This window comes from Callospermophilus lateralis, chromosome 1, assembly GCF_048772815.1.
Source record: "Callospermophilus lateralis isolate mCalLat2 chromosome 1, mCalLat2.hap1, whole genome shotgun sequence".
NCBI classification, from domain to species: Eukaryota; Metazoa; Chordata; class Mammalia; order Rodentia; family Sciuridae; genus Callospermophilus; species Callospermophilus lateralis.
Window position 1 is genome coordinate 4,258,945 of NC_135305.1, and position 7,033 is coordinate 4,265,977.

Below are 7,033 nucleotides of genomic sequence, written 5' to 3' on the forward strand. Positions count from 1 at the left end.
TCCACAACAAATATTTGATTTGGTGTGTTGGATACAGAACTGGCATTGAAGAAGGGAAGGGACAGTGAGGCACTGCTGTAAGTGGTGGCTGTCCTGGATCTAAATCAAACACCACTGAGCCTGGATGGGCTCATTCCAGCTATCACTTTCCTCTTCTTACAGAATAAAAAGAAACCCCGGGCGGGGGGCGGGGGGTACGGTAACAGAGGACACTCTGAGTCAATGAATTCAGGACCTCAGACAGCAGCTCCATGGTCCATCAGCACTGGTCTTAGAGGATTTTTGATTCCTGAAAAGTTATTGATTCATTTGGAAAAAAAAATTATAATTTGTTTTCAGCCATGTTTTTTTAAAATGCCTACTCTCCTAGAAATTGGCAGTGGTCTGGGAAGCAAGCTATCCACAGGTCCATCCGGTGCCTGCCTCTTCATTAAGTCTGAATCTATACGTAGACTGTCCACCCATGTTGGGTTTTACTGATGAATAAAAAGAGATTCAAATTTGTTTCAGTCGTGGGATCTATGCACACTGTCCTATTTAATAATTTCAAAGGTCCTGTGTTACAGGCAGTAGGGGATGGTGTTTACATCCTGGGTCTGTCTGCAAGCTACATCACCAGGAAAATCCCAGAAGTCTTCGACTTGCCCACTTTTGTCATTGTGACAAGTCCTTCCCTGGAAGCATATTCCAGGAAGCTGTGAAACTAAATTTCCAAACGGCTCAATCACAGCCTTACCGCAGAGCCCAGCTCAAAATCTCCTTCCTCCAAGAGATCCTCCAACACTTTGTAACATTTTAGGAGTCCAAGCAGTCTTGCTGACTCTTCACTGCACCTGTCTTATCAAACACACCTGCCTATCCTGTGTTTTCTGTTCATTTCACCATGGAAAACACATGTCGCATCTTTGACCACGCTGGCCATGTCTTCTAAGTTCTCTAAGAAAATGAGATGTATTCAGTTTAGGTTCATGCAAGGAGCTCTGTGGCAGATAGAGCAGGAATTCAAACTGGAAGGAAGTTCATTAAAAACCAAACACCTGCAGCCTTCATCAGGTGATCAGATGGAAGACAGTACTATAGAGTCGATAGGAACGGCTCAGACAAGCAACGACACTAGTGATATGAAAGTGCTATTTTATTAACAATGGTTCCTTTCAGAAACAAATCATAAATGTATTTTTCCCCAAATGAATCAATAGCTTTTCAGGAATCAAAAGTGCATGTTCTGTAAGAAGACTAGCGGTGACCATGAGGCTGCTCTCCAACGTTCTGGATGTTCTTAAGGTTTTTTTCTCCCTGCTCAGGCCATGTCAGTTAGAAAATCAATGTATATATATATATATTTTTTTTTTCTTTTTTTAAAAGTTATTTGAATTTTTATTTTTTGGAGCTAACATATGTTTATTTTTCATTGGTTATTTTCGTTATATATGATGGCAGAATCCATTTTGATCTAATTCTACAAGCATGGGAGATATCTTTTTCTAAAAGGAAAGCACATTTTCTTTAAAGAAAAACCTGAGACACGAGTTCCCCGTGAGCAGGGACTGCTGCCATATCCCTCAGTGCTGTGACCAGTGACGGTCACGGTGACTGGGACCCTGGAGGTGAGCAGTAGACACTTCTTAAAAGAACAAATGATGCTGTAACAACAACCATGAACCCGCGGCCAGCAAGTCCGCATCTCACCACAGACAGAGCTGCGCAGCTGAGTAAGGTCCTTCCCCTGAACGTGTCACTGTGCATTCCACAGGGGAGGGATCTGTGCATTCTAACCCCTGGATTCCCAAGGTGAAAATAGGGAGACAAATCATTTTTACATCCATCAAGCAAAACATCTGAGTGTGTGTGCTATCAAGGGAGGACCTTGCCACAGGACTCCGGTTGATCAGGGAAGTTACTCAGTGCTCAGAGCTGCACACCCATGGGCCCCGGAGCCTCCAGCAGCTCTCAGGGATGAACCAATCCTCCACCTGGCGTGAACCAAACAGGGTGAGAAAGGAAAGGGCTTTAATTGGGGATTTTTAAAAATATTTTACTGGCAAGGCCATTTATCACCAAGAGGCTAATAGCAGCAACGTATCCTAGAAAAAGACCATTGCTCATTAGCACGTATAACAGATAAAAAATGCCCTCAAATAGTTTAATAGCATTGATAAGCCAGTCCAGTAATTTTCCCACAGTTTGTAATTAACTCATCTCATTCATGCCTTTATATGTGTATGTGTATTTACATGTATATGTGGCTGGTAGGTCGAATTCATTATGAGATCAGTGTATGATTACAGAGAAAAATCTGGAAGACCCACTATGCTGTATGTGTCACTCAGGCACACAGTGGGCTCTTTTGCTGATGCCTCTTTAGCGATACCAAATGTTTTAATTATTTATTCATTTATTTAATCATTTTTAATGACCAAGTATTGTTTTTAATCCCAGCAGCCATGATTCTTTAAAAGCTACTCTATGAATATTTGCTCCAAGAGCCACCTGTGAAACCCTGAAAAACACGTGTGGCTCAGGTCCTAGTACCTGGGTGAGCCTGCCATTGTCCCTGGGCACTTATGACATGACTCCAAGCCATGACTTCTCCAGTGGACACCTGGAAAGGGCAGCAGAGACAACACATCCACAGAATAGAAGCAGACAGAAATCTCTCAAAGTGTCGTCCAGGCCAAAGCTGGCTGTCTCCTCTTGGCCTCCTGAGAAGGCTCTTTCTACCAAGCTCAAAGCTGCTCCTGTAGGGCTTTCCTGCTGATTCTGGATTACCATGTTTCATCGAGTCTCGGAATTTTCAAATGTCTGTATCAAGGCTCATGCATTTCAAATCAACCTTGAACTAGAAAGGCCAACAAAGATGCAACAAAACGATAATGTAGTTTTGAATATAATCCGCAAATAAACCACTTCTTGGTTTCCTTTAGCCTCAGTACATAACCTCTGCTGGAACTGCAGATGACCAAGCACTCACCAGATCCCAAGGATTACCTCCTGCTGGGACCTACCTCATGGTAGATGGTACAGTGTTGATGTTAGAGTTGGTACATGTCTATCACCTGCTGTCTTACCACACACAAAGGTCTTCCTTGGGCACTGAAGTGTAGCAACTGACTACTGAGACAGCAATTCTGTTCAGAAACACTATTTTCTAGTGGAAAGATACCTCCTCCCTGAATGGTAGAACAGTTTCTATAGAGTGACCATCTGCTGTCCATTTCTGGTCTTCCTTTTGAAGAAGAGTAAAAATGATGGCTAGAGTGTGATAGGCACAAGTACTATCTGAGCTGAGGCTCTTTCTACATCTCAGTTGTGCATGAAAAGATGCACCAACTGGATGATTTCAAAAAGGACAGAGTAAAAACCCCCACTCGGGGCCTCAGCATTGCTGTAAGAAGTCATCTGAGGTCAGCTCTCGTGGCTTTCCCATGGAGAGATACACAGGTATTTCAGAGGACTGCTAAAAAGAACAAGCAAATTCATTACGTGTCATTTGTTTCGACACACACAGACACACAGACACACAGACACACACACACACACACACACACAGGCACATCTGCTGGGCACTGGATGTCTCTGCTGCCACGCCATTATTATCTTTTTTATGAGACTCAGCCAGTGAGTTCCCATTTATAAGACAATTTATTTTTAAAATAGTTTAGGTTTGCCAAGGTCTCTAACATTGAGGAGAACTGATCTCCTATTTTCTTCATTATAGCTAATAAATATATTGTACACAGGATGTAGAAAGGGCAAATGGTATGTTGATGCCCTTGGTCCACAGCAATGAGGTACGGACATAGTCTCTGCAGATATCTGGGGAAGAGACAAGACTTAAAATCTACCAGTCTGTGTCTCTGCAGTAATTCTGTGCTTCTGGACTCTTCTGTGTTTTCTTGCAGTTTCTCCAGGTGGGTGTAAAGAGGTAAATGTCTCTCTGGGTAAAGCATAATACTAGATCATTGTCAGTATGGCCAGATGGAATTCCCACATCAGAAGCTGGAAGTCTTAATTCCCTGGTTCTACCACCACCATTACAAGTGATTCCTGCAAGGAAATAAAACCAACCAACCAAATGCTGTACTCTGATGTGGACAGGAAGGAATTGAAGTCAATTCGTAGTGTAAGGAAGACATTACCGCCGGCTGTACTACTGGTTCATTATCTGTAATGAATGAAATGCTTCCCATTATTTAACATTGAAAGCTAAAGTAATTGTTGTGTTACAGTATTATTGCTACATATGAAAGGTGATGAATTATAGAGTGGAACTTACTCACTTTATTTTCAGGTCCCGCAGTGAATCCACTCCTGACCACACCATCATCCTTTCCCAATGAGGACTTTCACTCTGTCACTCAGAGGTGACAGAAAAGGATATGTTGTCTGTTGAACCCAGTGATCCGCTAGTGGAGCAAATTTTCCACAAAGGAAGGGTAAAACCACCCAAAGAAAGCACGCCCCACAAAAGAGCCCTATGTCTGAAAAATCTCAGGATGCAGAGGTTGCTGAGTTTGGTGGGGTTCAGAACCAGATGGGAGGGATTCCACATGCAGAAGTCAATACCCAGTTCCAGGGCCCGTGAGAACCAGGGCTGCTGCCCATTTTGTGGAGGCCCGGCTCCATCAATCAGGAATGGATGGCGTGAATCTCTGAATTCAGTGACTAAAACTGGCCAAATAAGGTGATGGATTAACTTTCTCAACTTCCCACTGGTTAATCCTTTATGAGACACAGCAACCTTTGATGAAATCAGTAACAGAAGGGAAAGGAGATGGAGGCAAAGCAGAATTGAAATGAATTCCATGTGCCAAGGTGCAAGGAAGGGAGGCTCTGTACCAGACATATGCAAGGACACCTGGCTGGGTAATGACACCTGGCCGGGTAATGACTCCACACCGTTTGAAGATGGTGTTGGGTTGTGCTGATGACCAGTGTAAGAATAGATTGATAATTTGTGCAAATAAAATTGGGAAGGGAGATTAAGAGAGTAAATTTTGTGTTATGCATATTTTCCCACAAATAACAGTAAGAATAAAGGTCAGGAGTGTTGCACAGCTGAGCCATGCGGGTAGAGCTCTGAAGCAAACCATTTCTTGATTCAAGTCAAGAGTTGGCTGCAAGATGAACCACTAATATCAACAGCAAAACACACACGCACACATGTGCACCCCCAAATGCAGCACACACAAATACACGTGAAAAGGAAGGGAGGGAGGGAGGGAGGGAAGGAGGGGAGGAGAGGAAGAAAAGGGTTCATGAATTTTTAGGGTACCATGGCTGCAGAAAACTGTGTCATGACACCAGCTGTGGTGAGCAGAGGTGGGACAAAGGCATGGTGACAATCATTTAGACCCTTCTTCCCCTCCCCAAATAAACTTGAGAGAGTCTCATGTTCCCCTTGGACTGCAATGTCCTCAGAAATAAATTCAACAGATTGGATCAACAGAACATTTGAAATTCTTTCACGCTCTAAGCTTCATGAAACATTTATCACCAACGGAACATCCCCCTTGTTATGAAAGCATTTGACCAGGTACATCTCCTGCTTCAGACAAAAATAATACATTGTGCGATTTGGGGGAAGGAACCAATTCAGCTTGACAGCAGCCTGGTGGAAAGGCCTGGGCTACTCAATGATCTCACAGGCCCTAATGGAAACAGCTACAAAATCATTACTAGAATCACAGAGTTCACATCATTCACAGAAATCACCTCAACGAACTTCCTACCCATGTCACTGTGGCATAAGTACTCTGCCTAGTGTCCCTATAAACATGCCACTTGGTACCTATAAATGAACTGACTTATCAATTCCATTCACCTGCAACAAGGCCTAGAAACCACATCAGGCTAACGTGAATTTAAAAGGGGTTGACTGTCAGAACTACCACTTGTTCTTGTTTGCATGGGAACCAGAGCACGTAAGAAGAGGTGTTCTGTCCTAATACTTCAGATACATGCACAATCCTGCTGAGTCTTCACAAAGGAACCATGGGCATGAATGAGCCATTTCTGTTCTAGAAAAATTAACCGACCATTGAACGTGGGGAACTGTTGGCTTAGTGTGTGAACTCATTCAAGGTGACAAACACAACTGCCCAAAGACACATGGAGATGAAGGGGCTGCAGGCACAAGGTCACCTCTCCATGGAAAAGATTTACAGCCTCGCAGCAAATTCTGTGACACCACAGTCAATATAAAGAATGATCAGTCCCCAACCAGGTTATGAGGCCATTGTAGTCAGGAGTCTCAGCATATGCTGAATTTAAATAAAAATATTGATGCTTCAGGAGGCTGTGGAGATGACTCAGTGTGGCCTCTCTTAGGCAGAAACAAGAACACAGTCACAGAATGCAAGAGATTTCTTTCTGGAGTCAAATCCCAAAGCAGAGGGACAGAAAAAATGAAGGGAGGGGATGAATTGCTTGACTGAAGAAGTGTGTGCATTCTGGGGACAAAGCAAGTGACAGGTATAGATGTATTCATGTAGAAAGACATTATAATGAATCCACAGCATATTGCACAGTGGCTAACACCACAGGCTGGAGCCCCAGAGGCAGAACCCCTGGATCCGGGCCCCAAATCCACCACTTGTGGGGTCTTAGGCGAATGATTGAACATCATGGGGTATGCTGGGAAATCACTTGCCACACAGGACTCTGTCAAGTCACCTGTGATTAGCAGTGCTGTTGCCTCATTAGGAAAGCCCCAGAGACTAAAAGTGCTCAGCTGTCCCACAGAGCTAAGCTGTGCTTGGGCAAGGGCAGAGACGAGTTTTGAAGAGAAAAGGAATTGAGTCCCTAAAATTTAGAAACAATTTAATTTTATTTTTAGAGAAATAGTCTAGACCTTTTTCTTCTCTTTAGATAAAAATGACACAACAAATGAATCCCCAGGGTCCAGTGAAGACTGCATTTCTTTTCTCAAAATCACATGTTTAAATACACAAACTAAGTCATGTATTATTTTGAAACATAATCACAAATCTCCAAAAATAAAATACATTTACATTGATTTGTTCATGATTCA